Here is a 27589-nt window from a genome sequence, read left to right on the forward strand (position 1 = left end):
AGAGAAAGGGCTTGCCCCTCGAGAGAGAAGAGCTAATGAGATCTCCTATTGCTGGCTTGGAACTGTCAGGCTGAAGGCAGTTGGGGTGACTGCTTCTCTGGGGCTCCATAATGACTCTGAGGCTTTCTTGGTGCCCAGCAGGTGTCCATCAGAACAACATGTAGCAGCAAGATTCATGTGTTACCGTCTGACATCCAGACTGGGCACTAGAAGTGTCAAAGGGCTCTGAGCTGGCCTCAGGGCATTCTGTTCTGTTCATTTACTGTTCTTGTACTTGTCTAAATAGATGTCACCCAGCCCTTTGTGAACTACTACAAGATAACCAGTGTCAGGGTCCTAGTCATTACTGCTGGGGTCTGCTACAGCTAGAGCCAGGGTAGGAGTCTCCAACCATTTTCTCAGCAAACCATGCACAGATCCTTGAAAGCACTACTACAGAGTACAAGATAATTTGACCACCTAAGAGAATTGCTTACTCTGCCCCTTATATTCAGGCCCTCCCCTAGTCCCTGGGGATTAAAAGCATGTATTCTCTGTTTTTATGCTTTCTGCCTTTTCTCATTATACAGTTCACCTTTTGAAAAAAGATTATTCCTTCTGTGTGCATAACATTTATATGCAGACATGGGCTCCCACCACCATGCTGAGATCTCCCAAATCTACTATGCTCAGGCCTTTCTTCTGAATTCAAGATCTTCTGTATTCAGCATCCAACTCAGTGGAGCTCTTTGAATTTGTCTTTTTTCCTTGACTGTGGCTTTAGATACGTGTTACAATATTTTAACCCTCTCTAGAATTGTCCTTGAGGTTGATAATGGTGGTGGGGGCCTTGATTCTTGACTCTGGCCCCTTCTAACACTGGATAATACAGTCAGATTTAGATGAAGATGACTTTTCAGTGGTGTGGTAGGAAGTTTAGAGGGTCAGTATTTGACAAATAAAAATTACTTTGAAAACTATTGTAATAGTCCATATGAGAGATAATGAAGGCCTGTCTAAGCCACTGAGGTGGAGATGGAGTTAGAGGATGTTTAGGATTGTCTGGACCTGACTGACTAGCAGTGTGAGCTACTGGGTATGAAACATATACCTGTTGTCCCCCTCTTTCCCTGACGTTGGGGCTCATTGCCCTGTGATGTGTCTGTCCTTCACCACCTCCTCAGATACCTCCAAGGTTCTGTGAGAGTAAAGTTTAGACACTGACCTCTCACTGTACTTGTGCCCATGCAGCCATGGGAATTGTATTAATGTAAGAGGTTTTACTGTCCGGGTCTTCTTTAGCACTGGGTCACAGGTCACCTTGCCTCTTAATCCCATCGAGCAAAACTCTATGCACTTATCACCCACACTGGGTTGAGTTTTAAGTATTTTAAAACAGGAGTTTTTGATTTACAGGCAGGCTCTTCGTTTCTTTTAATATTTCAATTCTGTTGCACAGACTTTCAAAAACAGGAGTTTTTGACTTACAGGCAGCCTCTTTGTTTCTTTCAGTATTTCAATTCTGTTGCACAGACTTTCTACCTAGTACACTTCTTTGTTATAGGAGTGGCCTCGTGAGCTGTAGAATGGTTAGCTACCTCCCTCTTTGCTTCTTCACCCCTACTTAAGGATCCCTCATGTGGCAGTCACAAAGTGGGGGAGAACATGATAATTCAAAGTATTATAATATGTGTTTATATTTATTCTTTAATAAAATAACTAGTTTTATTATTTAATAAGAATTTTTATTTTTCAACAAAATGACTAATTGTGTTATTCTTTAACTTTTTTTTAACTCTTTGGAAAAATGACTAATCTCTAATAAAAGGAACAATTGACTTAAGTTAACGTGTGATTGACAATAATGAGAGTTTCTAAGTAGTTCTGGATAATTTGTTTATGAATTAGATTAAGAAACCCACCTTAAGTAGTTTCAGATTGCTATAAAACAATAACACCGAAGTTTTACATAGATACCACTTCTTGTATAGCAAGAAATATGTCATCATTCTCGATTTTTAACTAGTTTCTTGTTTAAGATGAGATACTTCTGTTGTTTCTTTGGAGACAGTGACGTTTTTAGCTGGAGACACTGGTAGGACTCTATCTGTGTAATCGTGGGCTTATTCAATATGGCTATATTTAGCAGTGATTAATGGTACTGTGGCAATCCTCTTAGCTTCTTTTGTGTTCATCAGGAAAAATATCTGTTAACTTCAGCATTCCAGCCCCAAGCCGTGGATTCTGGGCATGTGCTTTGGAGCAGAAACAGAAAGTCACCTGGCAGTGATTTAGTCTGTAGTTGAAAATTTGACTTCTAAGCAGAATTAATGTGACTAATTACTTGTATTTGGTTGTGATCAGGGTGCTAGAAATCTGTCTTATTTGTGTGTAGGTGACATAATGATCCTTCCTGGATGAAGGAACAACCTTGGTATTGCTTTAAATCCAGAGTTAATGAAGGGATTCTTTTGTAAAACAGCGAGTTTTAAAAACTGAACCACCCCATGGGAACAGATGAAACTTTGTGTTTGATCATGCTGCAGAAGCTACTTACTGCTCCAGAAGCCTTTGTGTATCTGTCTTATGCTCTGACTTCAGATGAGGTTGGGAGAAGCATGTCAAGGATGGATGATTCTCTCTAGTGATTCAGTGAAATAAGATTTATTAACACACAGATGCAATATTTGGTAATACTAGAAATAAGGTGGATATTTTCTTTCCAGGAGTTAAAGTTTAGCCAATGACATGGAGTTCCTTTTATGACTTTTGTTGCACATCTAGTTTAGTGGTGTTTTATAGGGTAACAGAATAAGGTTCTGTCTCTCTTTGTCTCTGTCTCTGTCTCTCTCATATACACACACTCATGATGGGTCTTGTCTGATCTCTTAAACCTTTCTGTAAACACAACACAGGTATACACAGAGGTGTTTCCATGGTGATTCTAGATTCTATCAAGTTGACAATGAAAGTGAACCATTACAAAGTTCTTTTGGTGTTTTAGGATCTTCCCCTGTTTTAATGAAAGGTTCTTCACATTTTGATCTTGGCATTGATGTTGTAAGACTTTCCTTTTTCAGCTTGACTTTTGTGCATTTTGGGGGAAGAATTTCTCCTGCAGGGTTCTTCACTGGAGCTTTTCCTTCCTCTTCCTTTTCCTCTTCCTCCTCCTCCTCCTCCTCCTCCTGCCCCCCCCTGCTCCTCCTCCTTCCCCGCTGCAGAACCTACTCTTTCTGTGGAATAGTGCAGTCACTTTGAGGGGCAGATGGCTTTCTAGACATGCTGTGACACCCTCTTCTTTCATCTTCTGACTCTGTCATCCTTGACAACTTCTAAGTACTACAGTAACAGACAGGCCCGAGCCAATCTGCAGCCTGAAGACCACAGATGCTGTCTGTCCTTCAGAGGGAAACAGCTGGTGATACAGGGTTCTTACAGTTGCTTGTGTTACTTTACTTGATAGTTCTGAGTCTCAAGGGGCTTATGTCCATCAAGAAGAAGTATTTCTACTGTGCATTGTCTAGTTAGATATAATCATATGCTGGTTAACTTGACATAAGCTAGGGTGAAGCAAGAAAGTACCTCTAGCAAGTTGGTCTCCATCAGAAATTAGATACTCAACTTTCACAGTAATTCTGTAGACTGGTCTATTGGGCTTTTCTTGATTGATGGTAGGTATGGGAAGGTCCAGACTACAATGGGCAGTGCCACCTCCAGGCAGGTGATCTTGGGGTATATATAAAAAAATGTGTACAGACGCAGACATACACATGCACATTACTAATAACAATGAAAGCAAAAGAGGCCATGAGTTGAAAGGGGACAAGGAGGTGAGGGTGCAGGGGAGGGTTTGGAGGGAGGAAAAGGAAGGAGGAAATGATGTAATTATACTATAATCTTTAAAAAATCATTTAAAAAGTAAGCTAAGAAATTCCTGGAGAGCAAGCTAGTAAGCTGATTTTCTCCATGGCTTTTGTTTCAGTTCTTGTCTCCAGGTTCTTGCCTTGAGATCCTGCTCTGATTTCTCTTCATGATAGACTGTAAACTGTAAGATAAAATACATTCTTAACTTTTTCAAGTTGCTTTTGCTCTTGGTGTTTATCACAGCGACAGAAAGCAAATTAGAGCAGTGCAGATGCCTGAGGAGGAGTAGATGTTCGTACTACTCTAGGGGTGGCTCATAAAGTAAACCCATTTTTGTTTTGTTTTGTTTTTTAACTTATTAAAAATAGGGCCTTTCTATATAGTTCAGGCTGGCTTGAAACTCACAGTGATCTACCTGACTCCTGGGTACTGGAATTATAGGTACTCATCACCATGCCCAGTTTTGATCCTGTTATTAAAACAGTAAAGAGAAGTGGTGTTTGTGATTCTGCACTGTGTGATTTGTGTCAGTGATGACCACCGTGCATGGACACATGTAAATACTTTAACCGATGAGAGGCAGGTCACCACAGTAGTGCCATGCTGTTTTGTTCCATTTGGAGTTCATTAGGCTAACTCCTAAGAATATTTGATAATATGGGGATGATGCTTTATCGAAGAGCTTCCCCGAGAGCTCATGTTTTAGAGGGAACTGGCTGTGTCCGTATTTATGACACTTTTATTTCAGAAAACATCACATAGATAAGGACTCATCGCAGACATGCCTCTGTGCAGAGGCCTGTTAGCAGACACGGCCCTGGAATAGGGGTCTCTATCCTTAGCATCTTGCTTCTGCGTTTGCTGTTGTCAGATGGGTTGTGAGTGATGGCTGACGGGCCAGCAGAAGCCTTCATTCAGGATCCCTTTTTAAGAGTCTTGTTTAATGATACCTTTGAAGCTGCTGTCACCATGCACTAATATTCTTACTGATTTTTGAGGCATACAGAGACAAGATCTAGTAATTCTTTGAATTTATCCATATCACTCTAATGATATTTAAAATGTGGACGAATTCTGCTCCCAAAGAGCTAGTATTCAGTAGTTAATTAGAAGGGTTCCTGATATTCATTTTTGAAATTGTTCTGTATGTGTTGACATTATGTGGAGTACATTGGACACTAATATCTACCATCTAGTATGACAAGCTTACCATTGATTTTAAAATTGTTTCTTCCCCAATTTTACCCAGTCTCCTTTTCTACCAAATGGATAAATATAACGTAAACTTTGTCATTCTCTGACTTTTCTCTTTAGTTATGTTACATGCATGTCTAGGATAATTATTGGTTATATATGCATGACTTCCGTTTTGCATCTATTTTGACTTTTTTGAACATTGTATTTAGGGAAATTATTTCATATAAGTCTGTATAGTTATAATTTCATTCATAATCACTACTATAATATCACAACTCATTTATTTTACAAATGAGATTTACTTTCTAAGTCCTTGCTACTACAGATGCTCAAGGGACAACCGCTGGGGAAGCTCCTGGAAGGCCTCAGGGAAGGAGAGCATGTGTATTAAATAGTGATATGGAGGCGATCGTGATGGTAGTGATGAAAAGTAGGCAGATTTCAGATGTTTTGCCATTGCCAGAGTTAACTGATAGGTTGAGCAGTCGTTATGAACGTGGGAGAAATCAAGAATGACTTTTAAGATACTGAACAAGATAGACTAGAATAATACAGTTAGCATTCTCGTACATGGGGATGTCTGTAAGAGTACTGTGTGGTGTATAGCATAGACAAGACTAAAACTGACTTTAATGTAATAGTTGAGATGTATATTTTGAACTCAGTGAAGGTAAGTGGAGATATTCAACAGGCAACTGGATGTACAAATACAGAGTTGACCAGAACATTACAGAGGAACTTTGGGTAACTGTCCAGGGCACTTTTTTGCCCAGTGGCTAACTTTTGCCACAAAGAAAGCAAACTCCATAATGAGTTTCTTCAATGCTCATTATCTTCTCTGAAGTAGATTGGTGCTGCCAGGAGCAGACATGTCTCAATATCCAGAAAGTCAAAGTTCTTAAAACATTTTAAATGCCATATTCTGTAGGTTTTTGAAGTGTTTGAAGATTACCTACCTAATTGAATTTTATCTATGTATATTTAGAAAACTTAACATGACTTTAAGTTTGACTATCATAGAAGACTAATTTTTGATCGGTATTTCTTAATTATTCATTACAATTTAAATGAGCTGCACATATAATATGTTAAACAAGAGTAGAAATATACATACAGTATAATAAAATTAACTTTAAATTTGTATCAATAAACTAAAATCCACAGCAATGTAAAACATTTTAAACAAGTTGCTCTTTAAAAGTAGGTCCAACAATCCACCCTTTTATCCTATCATATCTATATCCTATATTTCCACATTATATCCCCCTTTCTTCTTTTAGAAAGATATTAACTATGACCAATAACAATTTGTAACAAACAACCTAAACAAAGCCAAACATCCATAATCCATCTTTTGGGACTGTGGGCATAGTGGTCTAGGCTACTTCCTGCTGATAGGGGGTGCTGGTAGTCTTATGGGGATCCTGAGAAAATTTGAGATAATGGTCAAGTCCTGTGAAGACTGGCTATAACCTTTGTTAATAGGTACCATCTGTTACGGTTCAGGAGGTCTGGCTTGATCAAATCTGATCCATCTTAACCTGGAACAAATCCATAGCCTCTTGCTTCCTGTGGAAACAAAAGCAGAGCCTCCTTTCTAAAGCAAAGATCCAAATTTTGAAGTTAAGATATCTTTAAAATAAACATATTGGTTTAACTGAGTAGCCTTTACAATCAAATGTCTCTCTGCAATTAAAAATCCCAAAGACAATATAATCCATACTCTGTGTGTGATTTCCATCTTTATGTGGCTTATTTTTTATATTATCTTTACTTTCTCTTTTTTCTTTTTCCTTAAATACTTTATTTTTTAAAACTTTCTATTTCTTTATAGAACTGTCTATATTCCTTTTCCTCTGTCTTCCAAGCCTACATATATTTTTATATACACTCTAAACCATTTAAAGTTTTAGTCCATCTGAATCTGCCTTACTGTGAATCTATTGCTTTAAGCTGCAGTGACAGCCTTGGCTGCTGACTCAGCCATCTCAGCTTTCCAACATGGTGGAACTACGTTTACCGCCAGCTCTGGGGGAACCATGCTCATGGCTGAGTCTGTGAAGCAGTGGGTCTATGCTTCTATCACAGCAGTGTGTAGCCAGAACTCCCCCCCCCCCTGTCTGTACTAGCAAAGGCTAAATCCACCATGAAGCAAAACGTGAGGCTTAGAGACGCCTCATTCCTGCCATGCTGCAGGTCAAGCCTGCATGCCATGAACCTGCCATAGAGTAGCTCAAGTCTGCAGGCTGCGGCTGGCCTGAGAGAGACAACTAAGAAGCTGTTTTTAGCTGCATTTTAGAATTTTTTTTTAAGCTTTCTCAGGTTTTAGGTGGAAACTCTTGCCCCATGTTTTGGCGCCATTTGTGACTGAAGTTTTTCTGTGTCCACCCAGTCCATAGCCACTCAGACCCATGTAAACACACAGAGGCTTATATTAATTAAAACTGCCCAGCCATTAGCTCAGGCTAACTACTGACTAGCTCTTACACTTAAACTCAGCCCATTTCTGTTAATCTATATGTTGCCACATGTTCCATGGCTTCACCTGTGTGCCATTACATGCTGCTCTCTGGATGGTGGGCTTGCGTCTCCTGACTCAGCCTTCTTCTTCCCAGAATTCTCCTCATCTGCTTGTCCTACCTATACTTTCTGCCTGGCTACTGGTCAATCAGTGTTTTACTAAACCAGTGTACAGAAAGCATTATCTCACAGCAGTTATCCTTTATTTTATGACTGATATGCATTTATAAGTGAATACATACTATATTTGTCTTTCTGGGTCTAGGTTACCTCACTCAGCATGATCTTTTCTAGTTCCATCCATTTACCTGCATATTTTATGATGTCATTGTTTTTAAGAGCTGAGTCATACTCCATTGTGTAATTGTACCGTATTTTCTTTATCCATTCTTCAGTTGACGGACATCTAGGTGTTTCCAGTTTCTTGCTATTATGAATAATGCTGATATGAACATAGTTGAGCAAGTGTCCTTGTAGAGTGTCCTTGGGTGTATGCCTGGAAATGCTATATCTGGGTCTTGAGGTAGATAAATTCCTAATTTTCTGAAAACAACCATATTGATTTCCAAATTGACTGTACAAGTTTACACCCCCACCAGCAATGGAGGAGTGTTCCCTTTGCTCCACTTTCTTGCTAGCATGAGCTGTCCCTTGTGTTTTGATTTTAGCCATCTGACAGGTGTAAGATGGAATATCAAGTTGTTTTGATTTGCATTTTCCTGATGGCTAAGGATGTTGAACATTTAAGTGTTTCTCAGCCATTTGAGATTCCTCTGTTGAGAATTCTCTGTTTAGATCTGTACCCCTTTTTTAATTGGATTATTTGGTTTGTTGATGTCTAGTTTCTTGAGTTCTTTATATATTTTGGAAATAAGCCCCTCTGTCAGATGTAGGGTTGGTGAAGATCTTTTCCCATTCTGTAGGTGACTGTTTTGTCCTTTTGACAGTGTCCTTTGCCTTACAGAAGCTTTTCAGGTTCATGAGGTCCAATTTATTCATTTTTGGTCTTATTGCCTGCATGATTGGTATTCTGTTAGGAAGTTGTCTCCTGTGCCAATGCATTCAAGGCTATTGCCTACTTTTTTTTTTTTTTGATCAGTTTCAGTGTCTCTGGTATTATTTTGAGGTCTTTGATCCACTTGAACTTCAGTTTGGTGAAGGATGATAGATATGGTTTGATTTGTATTCTTCTACATGCTGACATTCAGTTAGACCAGCACCTCTTTGTTGAACATGTTTTCTTTTTTCCCTTGTTTATTTCTGGCTTCTTCATCAAAAATCAGGTGTCCATAGGTATGTGGATTTATGTTGGTCTTTGATTCAGTTGCATTGATCAGCCTGTCTGTTTTTATGCAGTTTTTATTACTACAGATCTGTAGTACATTTTGAAATCAGGGATGATGTTTACCTCCAGATGTTCTTAGATTGTACAGGATTGTTTTAGCTATCCTGTTTTTTTTTTTTCCCATATGAATCTGAGTATTGTTCTTTCAAGTTCTATAATAATTGTGTTAGAATTTTGATGTGAATTATATTTAATATGTAGATTGCTTTTGCTAAGATGGCCATTTTTACTATGTTAATCCTACTGATCCATGAATATGGGAGACCTTTCCATTTTCTGGTATCTTCTTCAATTTCTTTCTTCAAAGACTTGAAGTTCTTGCCATACAGGTCTTTCACTTGCTTGGTTAAGAGTTACATCAAGATATTTTATATTATTTGTGGCTATTGTGAAGGGTGTTGTTTCCCTAATTTCTTTCTCAGTCTGCTTATCATTTGTATATAGGAGGGCTACTGACTTTTTTGAGTTAATTTTGTATTCAGCCACTTCAATGAAGGTGTTTATCAGCTGTAGGAGTTCTCTGGTAGAATTTTTGGAGTTGCTTATGTATACTATCAGATCATCTGCAAATAGCGATACTTTGACTTCTTCCTTTACAATTTGTATCCCCTTGATCTCCTTTTCTTATCTTGTTGCTCTAGCTAGAACTTTGAGTACTATATTGAATAGATATGGAGAGAGTGGACAGCTTTGTCTTGTTTCTGATTTTAATAGAATTGCTTTGAGTTTCTCTCCATTTAATTTGATGTTGGCTATTGGTTTGCTGTATATCGCCTTTGTTATGTTTAGGTATGTTCCTTGTATCCCTGATCTTTCCAAGACTTTTATCATAAAGGTGTGTTGGATTTTGTCAAAGGTTTTTCCGCATCTAATGAGATGATCATGTGTTTTTTTCTTTCAGTTTGTTTATATGATGGATTACATTAACAGGTTTTCATATGTTGAACCATTCCTGTATCTCTGGGATAAAGCCTACTTGATCATGGTAGATGATCTTTTTGATGTGTTCTTGGATTTGGTTTGTGAGTATTTTATTGAGTGTTTTTGTATCAATGTCCATGAGTGAGATTTGTCTGTAATTTGCTTTCTTTGTTGAGTCTTTGTGTGGTTTGAATATCAGAGTGACTGTGGCCTCATAAAATGAATTTGACAATGTTACTTCTGTTTCTATTATGTGGAATAGTTTGAGGAGTATTGGCACTAGCTCTTCTTTGAAAGTCTGTTAGAATTCTATATTAAAACCATCAGGCTCTGGGCTTCTTTTGGTTTGGAGACTTTTAATGACAGGTTCTATTTCCTTATGAGTTATAGGTCTAAGTTGTTTATCTGATCTTGACTTAACTTTGGTAAGTGGTATCTATGAAGAAAATTGTTCATTTCTTTTAGATTTTCCCATTTTGTAAAGTACAGTCTTTTGAAGTATGACCTAATGGTTTTTTGAATTTTCTCAGTGTCTGTTGTTATATCCCCCTTTTCTTCTCTGATTTTGTTAATTTGAATATTATTTCTCTGCCTTTTAGTTGGTTTGATAAGGGTTTGTCTATTTTGTTGATTTTCTCAAAGAACCAACTCTTTGTTTCATTGATTCTTTGTATTGTTCTGTTTCTATTTTATTGATTTCAGCTCTCAGTTTGATTATTTCCTGCTGTCTACTCTTGTGTGTATTTGCTTCCTTTTTTCTGTAGCTTTCAGGTGTGTTGTTAAGTCTCTAGTATGAGCTCTCTCCAAATTCTTTATGAAGGCACTTAGTGCTATGAACTTTCCTCTTAGCTTTGCTTTCGTATTGTCCCATAAATTTGGATATGTTGTTCATTCATTTTCATTTAATTCTTGGAAGTCTTTAATTTCTTTCTTTCTTTTTTCCTTGACCTAGCTTTGATTCAGTAGTGAGTTATTCCATTTCCATGAATTTGTAGGCTGTTATTTCTTTATTTCTGCTGTTGTTGAAATCTAGCTTTAGTCCATGGTAGTCTGATAGAATACAGGGGTTATTTCAATTTTCTTGTATCTGTTGAGACTTGTCTTTTGAGCACATTCAAAATCAATTTTGGAGAATGTTCTGTGAGGTACTGAGAAGAAGGTATATTCTTTTGTGTTTGGGTGAAGTGTTCTGTAGATATATGTTAGATCCATTTGAGTCATAACGTTTGTTAGTGCCATTATCTCTCTGTTTAGCTTTTGTCTGGATGACCTATCCATTGGTGAAAGTGGGTATTAAAGTCTCCCACAATTAATTTGTGAGGTTCATGTGTAATTTAAGCTTTAGTAATGTTTCTTTTACAAACATGGATGCCTGCATTTGGAGCATAGATGTTAAGTATTGCAATGTCAGCTAGGCAGTGGTGGCGCATACCTTTAATTCCAGTACTTGGGAGGCAGAGGCAGGCGGATCTCTGTGAGTTTGAGGCCAGCCTGATCTACAAAGTGAATTCCAGGACAGGCTCGAAAGCTGCACAGAGGAACCCTGTCTTGAAAAACAAAACAAAACAACAACAAAAAAAACCCCAAAAAACAAAAAAACAAAAAAACTAACCCCCTTGTAGCTAGAGTTTTCCTGCCTGGCCCACAGTCAGGGCAAATCTCTCTCACCTGCCAGTCCCACAGCCGCTCAGACCCGACCAAGTAAACACAGAGGCTTATATTGGTTACAAACTGTATGGCCGTGGCAGGCTTCTTGCTAACTGTTCTTACAGCTTAAATTAATCCATTTCTATTAATCTATACCTTGCCACATGGCTCGTGGCTTACCGGCATCTTCACATGCTGTTTGTCATCGTGGAGGCTGGCAGTGTCTCTCTGACTCACCTTCCACTTCCCAGCTTTATTCTCCTCCTTGTCCCGCCTATACTTACTGCCTAGCCAATAGCCAATCAGTGTTTTATTTATTGACCAATCAGAGCAACACATTTGCCATACAGAACATCCCCCACAGCACCCCCTCCCACGCAAAAAAAAAAAAAAAAAAAAAAAAAAGAATTGCAGTGTCCTCTTGTTGGATTTTTCCTTTGAGTATGAAATGTCCTTCTCCATCTTTTTAAATTAATTTTGGTGGAAGTCTATTTTGTTAGATATTAGAATGGCTACGCCAGCTTGCTTCTTAGGTACACTTGCTTGGAAATCTCTTTCCAACCCTTTACTCTGAGATAATGCCTGTTTTTGGTGTTGAGGTGTGTTTCTATATGCTGCAGAATGATGGATCATGTTTCTTGTCAATTCTGTTAGCCTATGTCTTTTTATTTGGAAATTGAGTCCATTGATATTGCGAGGTAATAATAACCAATGATTGTAATTCCTGTTATTTATTTTGTGTGTGTGTGTTTGTGTTTCTCTTTGGGGGTTGCTGGTGTGAGGTTATTTGTTGCCTGTGTTTTCATGACTATAATTAACTTCCTTGGGTTGGAGTTTTCCTTCTAGTACTTTCTGTAGGGCTGGATTTGTGGATAGGTATTGTTTAAAACTGGTTTTGTCATGAAATATCTTGTTTTCCCCATCTATGGTGATTGAAAGTTTTGCTGGGTATAGTAGTCTGGGCTGCATCCATGGTCTCTTAGTGTTTGCAAAAGGTCTGTCCAGGCCCTTGTGGCTTTTAGCGTCTCCACTGAGAAATCAAGAGCAATTCTAATAGGTCTACCTTTCTATGTTATTGGGCCTTTTTCCTTTGCAGTGCTCTAGCTAAAGCAAGGTCAGCAGGCTTGAATTCTTACAGGATCATAACGGCAGACCAGAGTTTTCCTCAGGCAGTGACCATCAGGCTTTCTTTTCCAAACCAAAAGGGGAGTGGTAAAGGAAGAGGTCCACTAAGAGCTGAAATCGGTTAATATATCAGAAAAAGGGAATTTATGTGCTCAAACTATGTTCCTAGAAGTGGTTAGGTAAATGTTAGGAGTCTATAATGCTAGTATAAATACGACTAAGGCTATATAAGAAAGAAGGTTCTGAGCTTAATTTACCTTAATTCAGGAGATCGTTTGGCCTTGGATGTTCGATAGATATTTCAGATGAAATACACTGTTATGAGCTCTTGGAAGCATACATAGCATACAAGAAAATCATTGCAGGAATTGACTAATATATATACAAAAGCTATAATATCACCAATGCTTCTTAAGCCATGGCTTGACCTTTGGAAAAGTCCTTGACCTTTCCAAGTAGTAGCTTTTGTGATAGTAGCTGAATTCCATTACATTTTCCTGCAGCTTGCAGCATGCATCTATAGTTCCTGTTCACTTACTCAGATTTTCTATTTCTAAAATTTCCTCCTTTTTTTTTTTAATTGCTTCTATTTTCATTTTCAGGTCTTGAACAGTTTCCTTCACCTGTCCATTTGTTTTTCCTTGGCTCCTTTTAATGGATTTATTGATTTCCTCCAATTTTTTGTTTACTTTTTCCCTCAATTTCTTTAAGAGATTTTTTCATTTCCTTTTTAAGGACTTCTATCATCTTCATAAAGTTGATTGATTTTAAGGTCATTTTCTTGTGCTTCAGCTGCTTTGGGTTGTTCAGGTCTTGCTGTCCTAGGATAGCTGGGCTCTGGTAGTGACATATTGCCCTTTCTGTTGTTGATTGTGTTCTTACACTGGTGTTTAGTCATCTGGGTTTGGGATGATTATAAGTCTAGTGTTGGTTGCTGAGTTTATCTTTGTTGAATGGGTGTTACTTCCTTGGTTTTGTTGTGCCAGAATCACAAGACCCCCAAGCAAGACCACCACAGAGACAATATCCGATGCAAGCACACAGAGGGTTTTTTTTTTTTTTTTTTTTTTTTTAATAACAAAGCAAGCCCAGAGCTCTTCCAACACTTGACACAGCAGGTGGAGGAGGATGGCCTCCAGCACTCACTTTAAGGGGTTTATATAGGAAAGGTTTATATACAGCTTGGGATTGGACGAGGGGGATAGGGGTGAGGTAGTTCTTTAAAGTTACTGGCTGAACTATAAGCATGAGGTTACTGATGGCTAGCGGGATTCAGGGTATCTACAGAGACATAAATTTTTATTCCCTATGTCCTGCTTTTGTTGAACCCAGGATATACACATTCAGATTTATTGTTCCAGTCCTACTCTCCCCTGAGTTCAACTTCTAGTCAGTTAAGTCCATTACTCCCCATATCTTATTTTACCAAGTTCAGGATATATAGACTTATTGTTTCAGCCTTACCTTCCCATGAGTTTAACTTCTGGTCAGTTCTAAAACTGTTGGTCAGCATATACCTTTAGTGGGGCGGGGGAGGGGGCAGCGTCTTTCCCTTTCAGTTTCTGTTTCCTCTTTGGTCTTCTGGCCTAAGTAGTCAGGGGTTTTGTTGACTAGCAAGTCTTCAGGTCAAGTAGAGTGTCCCTAGTGGTTTTTTTTTTGTGGCCTTCAAGATCTCTGGGGTTTTGGTCTTCCTGCAGTTCCAAGTGCCTGTGTGGCTGCTGGAGTTCTGAGTACCTGCTTGGTACAAATCTTTAGGGAGTTTTGGATGGCTGTGGGCAGTGTTTTACTCTGCCTGGCCTCCAGTAAGGCAGAAGTCTTCCTCTAAAGTTGTTTGTCAGAGTATAGGGTCCCTGGGGTGGGGCGCAGTCTTGGGTTGTTGGACAAACTTTAAGGAGTGTTAGTGGGCAGTTGGTGGTCTTACCTTGGGTCCTTAGATTTGGCCTTGCCTCCAGTAAAGCAGCCTAAAGCAGCTGGTGGTATGGGCTGGGATATAGAGCCCTGTCATTTGATTCTTTTTTTTTTTTTTTTAATTTATTTTAATTTATTTTGCAATACAATTCAGTTCTACGTATCAGCCACGGATTCCCTTGTTCTCCCCCCTCCCGTCCCCCTCACCTTCCCCCCAACCCCCCCCTCCCCCCATTCCCATCTCCTCCAGGGCAAAGCCTTCCCCACAGACTGAGGTCAACCTGGTAGACTCAGTCCAGGTAGGTCTAGTCCCCTCCTCCCAGGCCGAGCCAAACAATCCTGCATAGGCCCCAGGTTTCAAACAGCCAACTCATGCAATGAGCACAAGATCTGGTCCCACTGCCTGGATGCCTCCCAAACAGATCAAGCCAATCAACTGTCTCACCCATTCGGAGGGCCTGATCCAGTGGGGACCCCTCAGCCATTGGTTCATAGTTCATGTGTTTCCATTCATTTGGCTATTTGTCCCTGTGCTTTATCCAACCTTGGTCTCAACAATTCTCGCTCATATAAACCCTCCTCATTCTCGCTAATTGGACTCCCAGAGATCCACCCGGGGCCTAGTCATGGATCTCTGCATCCAGATCCCTCAGTAGTTGGATGAGGTTTCTAGCACAACAGTTAGGGTGTTTGGCCATCCCATCACCAGAGTAGGTCAGTTCGGGCTGTCTCTCGACCATTGCCAGCAGTCTGTTGTGTGGGTATCTTTGTGGATTTCTGTGGGCCTCTCTAGCACTTTGCTTCTTCCTATTCTCATGTGGTCTTCATTTACCATGGTCTCCTATTCCTTATTCTCCCTCTCTGTTGTTGATCCAGCTGGGATCTCCCGCTCCCCCAAGCTCTCTTTCCCTCAACCCTCGCCTTTCATTACCCCCACTCATGTCCAGGCTGTTCATGTAGATCTCATTCCATTTCTCTGTCATTGGGTGATCCCTGTGTCTTTCTTGGGGTCCTGTTTTCCAGGTAGCCTCCCTGGTGATGTGAGTAGCAGACAAGTCATCCTTGTTTCATGTCTAGTATCCTGCTATGAGTGAGTACATACCATGTTTGTCTTTCTGAGTCTGGGTTACCTCACTCAGGATGATTTTTTCTAGATCCATCCATTTGTCTGCAAACCTCATGATGCCATTGTTTTTCTCTGCTGAGTAGTATTCCATTGTGTATATGTACCACATTTTGTTTATCCATTCTTCAGTTGAAGGGCATCTGGGTTGTTTCCATGTTCTGGCTATTACAAACAATGCTGATATGAACATAGCTGAACAAGTGCTCTTATGGTGTGGTTGAGCATTTCTTGGGTATATGCCCAAGAGTGGTATAGCTGGATCTTGGGGAAGATTGATTCCCAATTTTCTAAGAAAGCGCCATATTGATTTCCAAAGTGGTTGTACAAGCTTGCATTCCCACCAGCAGTGGAGGAGAGTTCCCCTACCTCCACATCCTCTCCAGCACAAGGTGTCTTCAGTGTTTTTGATCTTAGCCATTCTGACAGGCGTAAGGTGGTATCTCAGAGTTGTCATTTGATTCTTAATAGTCAACTTTGTAAGTGGCTGAATGAAGAGACAGAGAACAAGGGTATGAGGAATGAGACATGCCACTCAAGGGTATGCCCTCATATGACCCACTTCCTATAAATAGATCCTATCTCCTAGTGCTCCATTCAGATGTGAATTAATTAGTAGATCAGTGTTAGAGCCCTCATGATCTAGTTACCTCTCATGGTTCCACTTATGGACAGTGTTGTACTAAGGGCAAAATTTCAACCCATGAGTGTTGGGGTTTGGTTCATGTTCAAACCATTGATGATCCAGAGGGGGTTGATTTAATGGTGGCAGTTGATGCAGCATGCTTACATGCTAATGATGATACTTAATAAAGGACTGGAAACTGAGGCAATGTAGAAAGATGGCTATGAATGTGTACTGAGGGAAACAGGTACCGTATGTAATGTGAAGGTGGGACCCTTAGGAGCTAGAACTTTTTGTATGTTTTTTCAAGAGTATATATTAAACTTTGACTAAATGTACTCCTTTAAAATACAGATTTATGTGATATTTTCATAACTCTATTTTTGAATTGTTCATTTCTCATGTGACTTTTGTGTTTTGAACTTTCTCCCTGCATCTTTTCAGCATTTGTTTGTTGTACAATTATTTAATGAATTCATAAAGAGCCTCCATATACAAGATGGTATCATCTGCCTCAAATGAAGATAGTTTTGTTCACTGCTATTACATTTTCATAAGCAACTCTCCCAGTTATAACTCCTACAATATTATCTAATAATGAAAGTATAGCAGCAGATTGCTTTCTCCTTTTTTCCTGATCATAAAAAGAGAACTTTTAGTCTTTACTGTTATGTATGATCTTAGCTATAGGATTTTCAAGATGCTTCTTAGTGGGTCACTTCCCCTTGTGTTTCTAATTTGTATGCTTTTTGTCAAGAAGGGAGTGTTGGATTTTGTGATGTCTTCTCCGTCTACTGAGATGTCCATTTGCTTCATCCCTTGTCCTATTATTGGGTTTTAGTATGATGAATCAATCTGGCGTTTCTGGAATAAATTCCCCTTGGTCATGGAGTATAATACTTTTTACATGCTGTGAATACTTACAAGCAATGTCAGCCCTCCATGTCCTAAGGTTCTGTGTTATAGATTCAAACAAGTGTCGATGAAAATACTGGGAAAATGCGTTTATACTGATCATGTAGAGATTCTGAGTAATGTACTCTAATAGCCACTTACATTGTATTTATATTGTATGTGGTGTAAGCTATCTAGGAATGATTTAAAGTATCTGAGAGGCTGTGGGTAATGATATGTAAATCCCATGGCACCTACATAGGTGATTTTTGTGTGCCCATGGACTTCTGGAAGCAGTTCCCTGAGGATACAGAGGGATGATTATGGTTAGGGATTTGTGTCTATGTGTCCATGAGGCATGGCTCTGCAGGTACCTTCCCTGTGATGGTTTTGCTTCGTGTGGGTATTGAGGTTACGCTGGACACTGCAGGGTCAATGAGGAAGCATTCCCTTCCTGCACCTGCTCTTCTTTTCTTGTTGGAAACCTTTTGAGGAATTGGCGTTTTCCTTCAAATTTTTACATAATTAATGAAGCCATGCAGGGCTTGACTTTGTTCATTGTGGGAATTTAAGTTGTTAACTCAATTTCCTTGCCACAGTTCATTTCTAGTTTTCCATTTTTGAATTTGTTTTGATAGATTATATGTATATAGATGATAGAAACCAAAATGCTTTTTATCATAAACATCATTTATCCAGAATCTATAATTTCTATAACTGATGCTTAAAAATTGTTCAACAGGAATAAAGACTCACATAGATATTTCAGTAATAGATTAGCCAAGTCCCTTATGTGTAGCAGAAGTTTTTCCAGTCCCTCCCAGCCCTGCAGTCCCATAGTTTCTTATAAAATAATCACTCAGAGGCTTATATTAATTTCCAACTATATGGCCTATGGCAGGCTTCTTGCTAGCTATCTCTTTGATCTTAAATTAATCCATTTCTATTTATCTATGTATCACCATGAGTTCCTTGGCTTTATCTGCGTCCCATTACATGTTGCTCCTTGGACTGCAGTTTGGCGTCTCCCCCTACTCTCCTCTCTCCTCTCACTATCTTTCTTGGATTTTCCCGCCTGGCTCCATCCTGTCTTGCCATAGGCCAATGCAGCTTTATTTACTAAGCAATGGGAACAGCATGTATTCACAGAAAGACATCCCATAGCACTTATATATTTGTATATTGCCTGTGATTTTATCTTAAAGTGTCTTCAAGTTCCCTACTAATTGATTTTCTTGATTCATTGGTTTCTTTTTTAGTAGTATATATTTCAATTTTTACATATTTCTGAAATTTCTACCTTTCTGCTGTAATTTCTATTTTTTAAGTTTTTTTTATTTAAAAATACTTTTGTTCATTTTTACATACCAACCACAAATCCCCCTCTCATTCCTCCTCTGGAAGCCCCCTCCCCACTTTCCCCCACCCCAAGTTCCCTCCTTCAAAAGGGTAAGTCCTCCCATGGGGGCACAACAAAAGCCTGGTAACATTCAGTTGAGGCAGGACCAAGCCCGTCCCCCCTGCATCAAGGGTGAGAAAGGTGTCCGATTGTAGGTAATGGGATCCAGAAAGCCAGCTCATGCACCAGGGATAGATCCTGATCACACTGCCAGGGGCCCCTCAAACAGACCCAGCTACATCTAATTTCTATTCTGAAGAGAGAACATTCTTACTATGATTTGAGTCCTTCAAAATTTAGTGAGTCTTTTTTTCTCCAACATTATATTTTTATTAATTTAGAAATTTCATACAATGTACCCCAATACACTCATGTCCCATTCCTCTGAGGTCCACCCCCACTTTAGAACCCCCCAAATAAAACCAAAAAAAGAAACTGAAAAAACATCGAGTCAAATTTGTGTTGCCCATATACTCACTGGAGCATGGTCAAAATCCCAGTGCCCAACCCCTTAAAGAAAACTCGGCCCCCCCCAGCCCCTCCAGAAGCTACTGACTGTGATGGGCTACACTTCAGCATCTTCATCACAATTTTTAAGGACTCTCTTCAATAGCTTACTGTCTGGACTGTTCCTTTTTCTTGGCCTTCAATGTCTCTCATTCTCAGTTGAGTCTGCAGTCATCGACACCACTGCAAAAGAAGCTTTCCTGCCCATGGCAGCCAGCCCAGCGGCAGCTCAGATCGTGAACTTCCACACAGTATCCAGTGGCAAAACAGATGGTGGATGCCAACAAGTTTTCCAGTGGCAGCTCACATCACAGGCATCAACCTGGTCCCTAGCAGCAGCACTGGTCATGGGCATCAACATGGTTTCCATTGGCAGCAACATGGACCACGGGCGTCAACAGGGCCTGCTGCACAGCACTGATCACAGACAGTAAATGGCCCCCAGTGGCAGTGCAGACCGTGGACATCAGCTTGGCCTCTGGTGGCAGCATGGGCCGTGCAAGTCTTTAGAGGAGACTTAATCCAGAAAGTGAACCATGCTTCGTCTCGTGCAGAGTCAGGGTGGCTGGGCAGTGTGTCCTGGGATAGGAGGGCTGCCCTGTTGGCACCCCAGGCACGACCACAGCTCTGTGGCCCCAGCAGGGTGAGCAGCCAGAGTGTCAACAGCAGGAGTGGTCCACTGCAGGTCCAGTGGTTAGCAGTGCTCCATGTCTGTCGCTGCTGCTACCTCCGCCTCTCTCCCATGAGACCTGCCTTATTTCAGTTGTTTTGGAGATAGTGTGTGCTCTGCAGGCTCTTCCTCTGCTGCCCTATGTGGTGGTATTGTGTTCCCCAAAATATTGTGCACCCTAATAAACTTATCTGGGGTCAGAGAACAGAACAGCCACAATATTAAACATAGAGGTTAGGCAGTGGTAGCACACGCCTTTAATCCTATAGCATTCCAGAGACAGAAATCTCTCTGGATCTCTGTGAGTCGAGGCCACACTAGAAACAGCCAGGCATGGTGACTCACGCCTTTAATTCCAGGAAGTGATGGCAGAAAGCAGAAAGGTATTTAAGGCGTGAGAACCAGGAACTAGAGCCTGGTTAAGCATTTAGGCTTTTGATGGGTTCAGCTGAAACCCATTCTGGATGAGGACACAGAGGCTTTCAGTTTGAGGAAATAGGATCAGCTGAGGAACTGGCGAAGTGAGGTAGCTGTGGCTTGTTCTGCTTCTCTGATCTTCCAGCATTCACCCCAGTACCTGGCTCCAGGTTTGTTTTGATTAATAAGACCTTTAAGATTCATGCTACAGCCCTGTCTCCCCTTGAGTCCTCCACACTTCTCCCAGACTTTTCTGAGTGGCCTGTGGCCCCATGAGGGCTTACAGCCACCACCATTTTCAATCTTTTTTCTACACAGTCTTATTTTATGGCATCATTTATGGTCTGCCTTGGAGGATTTTCCATTTATATTTTGTTATTGTTGGTCGACCCATTCAATAAAGCTTATGTGACTTAAAACACTTTTCAAGACTTTCCATGTTGATTTGTCTAATGTGAAGGTCTTTGTCTTAGGGTGTCTATTCCTGCAACAAAACACCATGGCCAAAAAGAAGTTGGGAAGGCAAGGGTTATTTGGCATATACATCCATATTTCTGTTCATCACCGAAAGAAATCAGGACAGGAACTCAAACAAGGCAGGAACCTGGAGGCAGGAGCTGAAGCAGAGGACGTGGAGGAGTGCTGCTTACTGGCTTGCTTCCCATGGCTTGCTCAACCTGCTTTCTTATAGAACCCAGGACTACCAGCCCAGGGATGGTACCATTCACAATGGGCTAGGCTGTCTCCCATCAATCACTAATTAAGAAAATGGCTTACAGGCCTCTCTACAGCTGGATCTTGTGGAGGCATTTTCTCAGTTGAGGTTCCCTCCCTTCAGATGACTCCAGCTTGTGTCAAGTTGACATAAGACTAGTCAGCATAGTGTTACTGTTGCCAACTGAGTGTCAGAGTTGGAAGGTTTTCATCATGGGGTTTCATGGATTGGCAGCTGAATATGTTTAATTCTTATACTTTCCCAATGTGTTATCCTTTTGATTGTAAAATAGCCTTATTTATCTCTACTAACATTTTTGTTTACATTATATATACATATATATGTATGTATATATATATATGTATATATTATTGTTGCTTTAGCTTTATTATGGTCATGGTTTGTGCAATCTTTTAAAAATCTTTTAATTTACTCTCTGTATTTTTGCATAGGGACTGATTAGTTTTGCTGTTTAAACCTTATCCTCACGTTAGGACTGGGAAGCAGACTTGGCGGTTGCTAGGTCTGTTTGTACTCCTTCACAATGAATACACTTTTCGTTTTCTTTTCTCTATTAATTTTTCTCTTTAGCTCACTGAGAATTGGAGTACTAGCTTTATTAAGGCTGAGAGAGCACAACTCTGACCATAATAACTGGATTTTTCCTTCTTTCCTGCCCTCTCTTTTCTTTTCTTTTTTCTTTTTTTTTTTTTTTTTTTTTGGTCTTTCGAGACAGGGTTTCTCTGTGTAGCTTTGTGCCTTTTCCTGGAACTCACTTGGTAGCCCAGGCTGGCCTCGAACTCACAGAGATCCGCCTGGCTCTGCCTCCCGAGTGCTGGGATTAAAGGCGTGCGCCACCACCGCCCGGCTCTTTTCTTTTTTTAAATTAGCGTTTGGTTGTGTAGTGCCCCCTGGCCTGAACTCACGGTTCTTCTCAATCTCCCATTTGTTCGTGTGTATTATTGATTTTTAAAAAATATTTATACTTTCTCTTTGCATTCGATGAGTATTTTCCTTTGGAATATTTGTATTTCTTTCAGGTGTGCTGTTAAGTCACTAGTGCGAGATCTCTAAAAGGCCGTAGTGCTATGAACTCTCCTCTTAGCACTGCTTTCACTGTGCCCCGTAAGTCTGGGCGTGTTATGCTTCCGTTTTCACTGAATTGTAGGAAGTCTTTAACTTCTTTCTTTACTTCTTCCTTCACTCAGTGGTAACTCAGTACAGAGTTGTTCTGTTTCCATGTGTTTGTAGGCTTTCTGTTCTTGTTGAAATCCAGCTTTAGTCTATGGTGGTATGATAAGACGCAGGGAGTTATTTTAATTCTTTTGTATCTGTTGAGACTTGCTTTGTGGCCGAGTATATAGTAAATTTTGGAGAAGGTTCCATGCAGAATATTTTTATTTCTTTATCTGGTATGTTTGTGTGTGTGTGTGTGTGTGTGTGTGTGTGTGTGTGTGTGTGTGTGTGTGTGTTCTTGGCTAGTTTTATGTCAACTCTGCTTGACACAAGCTAGAGTCATTGGAGAGGGGGGAGCCTCAATTGAGAAAATGCTTCCATAAGACTGGGCTATAGGCAACCCTGTAGAGCATTTTCTTTTTTCTACTATTAATTTTTTAAAATTTCTTTTACATACCAATCACAGTTTCCCCTCCCTCCTCTACTCCCGTTCCCTCCCCTTACCTCCTTTCTGTCCCCCCATCCACTCCTCAGAAAGGGGCAGGCTTCCCATGGGATATGATGGCCTATCAAGTTGAGGCAGGACTAAGCCCCTCCCCGCTGCGTCAAGGCTGAGCAAGGCATCCCACCATAAGGAGTAGGTTCCAAAAAGCCAGCTAATGCGCCAGGGACAGATCCTGATCCCACTGCGAGGGGCCCCACAAACAGACCAAGCTACACAACTACGTGCAGAGGGCCTAGGTCAGTCCCATGCAGGATCTCTAGCTGTTGGTCTAGAGTCCATGAGCTCCCACAAGCTCAGGCCAGCTATCTCTGTGGGTTTCCTTGTCATGATCTTGACCCCCCTTGCTTATATAATCCCTCCTCCCTCTCTTCAACAGGACTCCCAGAGCTCAGCCCAATGCTTGGCTGTGGATCTCTACATCTGCTTCCATCAGTTACTGGATGAAGGTTCTATGATGACAATTAGGGTAGTTACCAATCTGATTATAGGAGAAGATCAGTTCAGGCACCCTCTACACCATTTCTAGGAGTCTTAGCTGGGGTCATCCTGTGGATTCCTGAGATTTTCCCTGGTACCAGGTTTCTCCCTAACTCTATAATGGCCCCTCTATCAAGATATCTCTTTCATTATGCTCCCCCTTCATCTTGCCCCCAAACATCGACCATCCAGATCCCTTATGTTCCCATTTCCCACTGCTCCCCCCTCCCAATTTACCCAGGAGATCTCATCTATTTCCCCTTCCCAGGGCAATTCATGTGTTCCTCTTAGGGTTCCCCTTGTTACCTAGTTTCTCTAGGATTGTAACCTGGTTATCCTTTGCTTTATATCTACTATCTACTTATGAGTGAGTCCATACCATATTTGTCTTTCTGGGTTTGGGTTACCTCACTCAGGATGAATCGCTCAGTGGTTAACAGCATTGGTTACTCTTCTGGAGGACCTAGGTTCAATTCCCAGCACTCACAACTGTCTGTAACTCCAGTTCCAGGAGATCCAGCATCCTCACACAGCCATACATGCAGGCAAAACACCAGTACACTTAAAATAAAAATAAATAATTAAAAAAAAGAAATTATTAAAAAAAAAAAAACTGGAGCATTGGTGATCCCAGCCATTATGGGTGGGTCCACCCCTGGGCTGTTGATGTCCTGGGTTCTATAAGAAAGCAGGCTGAGCAAGCCATGATGAGCAAGCCAGTGAGCAGCACCCCTCCATGGCCTCTGCATCAGCTCCTACCTCCAGGTTCCTGCCTTGTTTGAGTTTTTGTTCTGACTGCTTTTGTGATGAACAGTGCTATGAAAACATAAGCCCCCTAAACCCTTCCCTCTCCAAGTTGCTTTGGTCACGGTGTTTCATCATAGCAAGAGTAACCCTGACTAGGACAGTGTTATTTTCTATTGGGCCTACAGTATACATGTTAGCAAAAGTCGGATTTTCACTACCCCATTCCACTGAGCTGAAGAGGCATTGTTGAGAGCAGGCTGTACCTTACCCTAAGTTGTTGCATTATTATGTAGAATGTTGGTTTTTCAGACTTCGCCTTCCTGTGAGTGATACCATTTTACAAGAAGCATTTGACTCCATTTTGAAGATGGAAGATGGCTCTGTATCTGGGTTGATACAAGAATGGCTAGCACTATTCGTGCAGCACAGACTGATAATTAACTTGTTACTGGGAATAGAATGGGTCCTATTCACAAATGTATTGGGTAACTGGGACACATGAGCATATTGATATATTCAGGAAAAAACATTTCTGAGGATTCAGTAGTCACCCCAGAGAGATGAGAGGCTCCAGCTCCCTCATCTGGGCTCCATGAAAAGATGGAAAGCCAGTACTGCAGTGGTGAAGACCCATTGGTTTGTTATTGACCACCAATATGTGCATCAAGGGACCACAGGCAGAAGACCTGACCGCCTCGGGTGCTTTGATCTGCCTTGGTTCCCGGTTTGGATGTGGCCAACTCCAATTGCTGTCGCCTCTCTTCTGTTCACCTGTGTGTGCTTTCTGTCCATCCGTCTGCTCTGTTTGTCTGCACCTGGTTCTTCCCTTTCACCTCAGCTGCTGGACTCTAGCTCCGACCCTGCCGTCTGACTCCACATCAGCAGCCCTAGTGCCTCCAAGACTCCATTACATGTGTATTAATTTCCCAGCTGCTTGGAAACTGCTTGCCTTTTTAAGTCCCTAGTCATTTTGTGATCTACATCTATACATACAAACGTATATTTGTGGGCATTTTGCCATGTGATGTGCAATGTGTGATGACAGTTAATATTAGTTACTAAGAGTACTTGATATTGAATTAAAAGAGCCTGCGTTTGCAGGAATATCTTGTAAATTAGACATTGTGGGAAGACATAGAATTTCCATATATATTCTTGACCTAGTGTTCTTATAACAGACATGTTTTTATATGACTCTGTCCTTCTTTCCTTCCATGTATTATTATTATTATGCATATATCCTCTATGTGTTACAAAGTGAAATCCAGGGTTTTTTTATTATTAGCTCTATAGCCCCTTCTAGAAGCTGGAAGGAGAAAAGTAAACAGGCAGGTGTGGTTTATGGTTTTTGTTAGGCATGTTTGCTTTATGGGTCACCATATTCATGTTCCCATTCATTGTCATTTTCTTATTTCTGTAAACTTTTATCTCTATTCATTTTTTTGTTTTAGTTGCATTTCAGTGTGGATTATGTATCCATTATTTAATTCTGTTGCTTTTTAATTATTAAAAGAAGGGAGGAAATGACCATTTTCCCTGGTGTTTTAAATTTGCTGTTACTTTAATGATGTGTTTTCTCCTGTGCTTTAGAATTGCTGTTGGAGTTAATTTTCTTTAGATTGAAGAACATCTTAAATAATCTGTAACATGAACTGTCTAGCAAAGCATTTCCTCTTTGATTGTGTGTGAGTTTTTATTTTCTCTTTTGAGATGTTGGTTCTACTGTTGTAGACTAGATTATTTTGTGTTTCAGAGTGACTGCTGCCCCACAGCTTTCTAGCACTCACCATTTCTGATGGGGAATAACTGTGGAGCTGCTGGAGAGTCACGTTAGTTCTTGTAGCGTTCCATCCTAGATTTCCTATTGGACAAACAGTGTCCGAATACCTTGCTTCACTTCAGACATGATTCTCTTAGTTTTCTGAAGACAGTACCCAGAGCCGCTTTGAAACCTGTGTGTGCTTGTTTACCTGGGGGCAGTTTCTGTGACTTCCCTTCCTGTGCCAATCACACTGTCATCTTTGGATGCAATGCTTTATTGAAAATGCAATGTTTTCGAAAATGTGTGTTTCTCCTTCCAGATACTGACTGGTTCTACTGTCCACCTTTCCAGGAGATATTATTTGCTTGCTTGTGACTTGGCTGATGCATTCGACTTGAGACTTCTGCACAGAAAGCATCTGATGTCACTTTCTCAGGTGTTAGAAAGTTGGGCATGTATATTCATTGAGATGGCAGGTTTGGCATGCTTGGCTCTGGCAACTGTGGCCTCTCCTCCTGCTGTCTACTGGTACCCTTCTGGCTGTTCAGCAGCATCCTTTGCTAGCTGTTCAGCTCGAGGTTTTATAATGCCGGTGGCATACTTTCCCTGCAATCTGACCCAGTTAGAGGCTGGCCTTTCTACAGGAGTAGGTTTAAGACCAATGTTTAAAGTTTGTTTTGATCCTAGTGGGTGGGAGTTTGCTAACCTTGCTTCCTGTGTCTTCTGGTAAATATCCAGCCTTCCACTCAGCTTTTTTGGGTCTCACGTAGATTCCAGTATCCTCTTAATTGCTTGTTATAATAATCTCCTTTTTCTAAGAATGTGCTTAGTCTGAATTTCTCTGTTTTTTTTTTTTTTTTTTTTTTGAGGGGGTTTTATAGATCTTTAATCTTAGACCCCTCCTCTCCCACTATGAAACCTTACTACTGCTCTGGAGCTGTGGATGAGCATGGAGCCCTGTTGCTTTTGGAGTGACACCCACTTCATCGTGCTGCCACTGAAAGAGAAGAACTGGGCTGTCGTCCTGCCTCTCTCTTTTCCTGGCATAGAGGCTTTGCTCTGCCCGTGAGCAGGAGAGCATCTGGGCCACATTGGCATGGTTTCAGTGTTTGCACAAGGTGCCGAGGGGACCACAGCCTCCCTGCTTTTTCCAGAATGAGCTGGAGCCAGCCGAGTGCCCCCAGCTTTTGTTTGTTTTGTTTGTAGGTCCCCTCCCCCCACGCTCCCTGCTTGTTCCCCTCTTCCCTCTCTCCCTCTCCTGCTTTAAGCTCTGCTGCCTCCTGAAGCTGCTGTTCCATTGAGCTGAGGATGGAGAAGAAGCAGGTCACTGCCTAAGGGCCACACCCGCTTTTCTTTTTTCAGCCGAGACTCAGATTGTCTTGAGTAGGTTTTTATCTGCTGAAGACCCTTGGGGCAGCTCCCATAGGCTTTCCGTGGCTGCTTTAAAAATACCTTTCATACCTTTCATTGCCTGTTTCACTGGGAAAAGCCTGTGAAGCTCTTTGCCCTCCCAATTTGGATATCTTATATTCTCTCTTAGTTTTTTCCTTTTCTTTCTTCTTTCTTTATGGCCTGACGTGGAATTCTAGTACTGCCTATAGGTAGCTGTCAAGGAAATTTAATATTTTCCTTAAAAATCAGGGTGAAAGTGTTTCTTTCCCGTTTGACACTTAAATGTCCCTTGTGGTCGGTGTTGGGCACTGATCTCCCTCCCTCCCTTTTGGCTTCACATTTGGACTTGATGTGCTGGAAACATTGCTGCCATTATAAACTATCTCCTCGGTTCATACATTAGCTCTGTTCTCACCCAGCTGGCTGTAAACTGGCTTCCGTAAACTCCCACGTGGACTGTCTTGCTCAGATGATGTTCTCCTCAGAGCACACTATTCTATTGTTTATTGCCTTCATGAGCTGAGATTGTCATGTAACAGTTCTGTGAAGAAATGGCATGTTGGAGTGAAGAGAAGGGGTTGGTTGACTGCCCACCATGGATGCTTACTTTGAGGCTACTTAATGGGGTAGCTGTCTGGTAAGGACAGTCAAGACCATGACACAAGGGAAACCCT

At 40.9% G+C, this 27589-nt stretch overlaps 1 protein-coding gene across 8 annotated transcripts in view; it reads left to right on the forward strand.

The window, feature by feature from the left end:
* Positions 1–27589, forward strand: part of Crppa (CDP-L-ribitol pyrophosphorylase A) — a 308706-nt gene that overhangs the window by 21402 nt on the left and 259715 nt on the right. The gene's annotated exons all lie outside the window — the stretch shown is intronic.

Source organism: Peromyscus californicus, unplaced genomic scaffold (genome assembly GCF_007827085.1).
Source record: "Peromyscus californicus insignis strain IS unplaced genomic scaffold, ASM782708v3 Scaffold_15__1_contigs__length_86483966, whole genome shotgun sequence".
Lineage (NCBI taxonomy): Eukaryota > Metazoa > Chordata > Mammalia > Rodentia > Cricetidae > Peromyscus > Peromyscus californicus.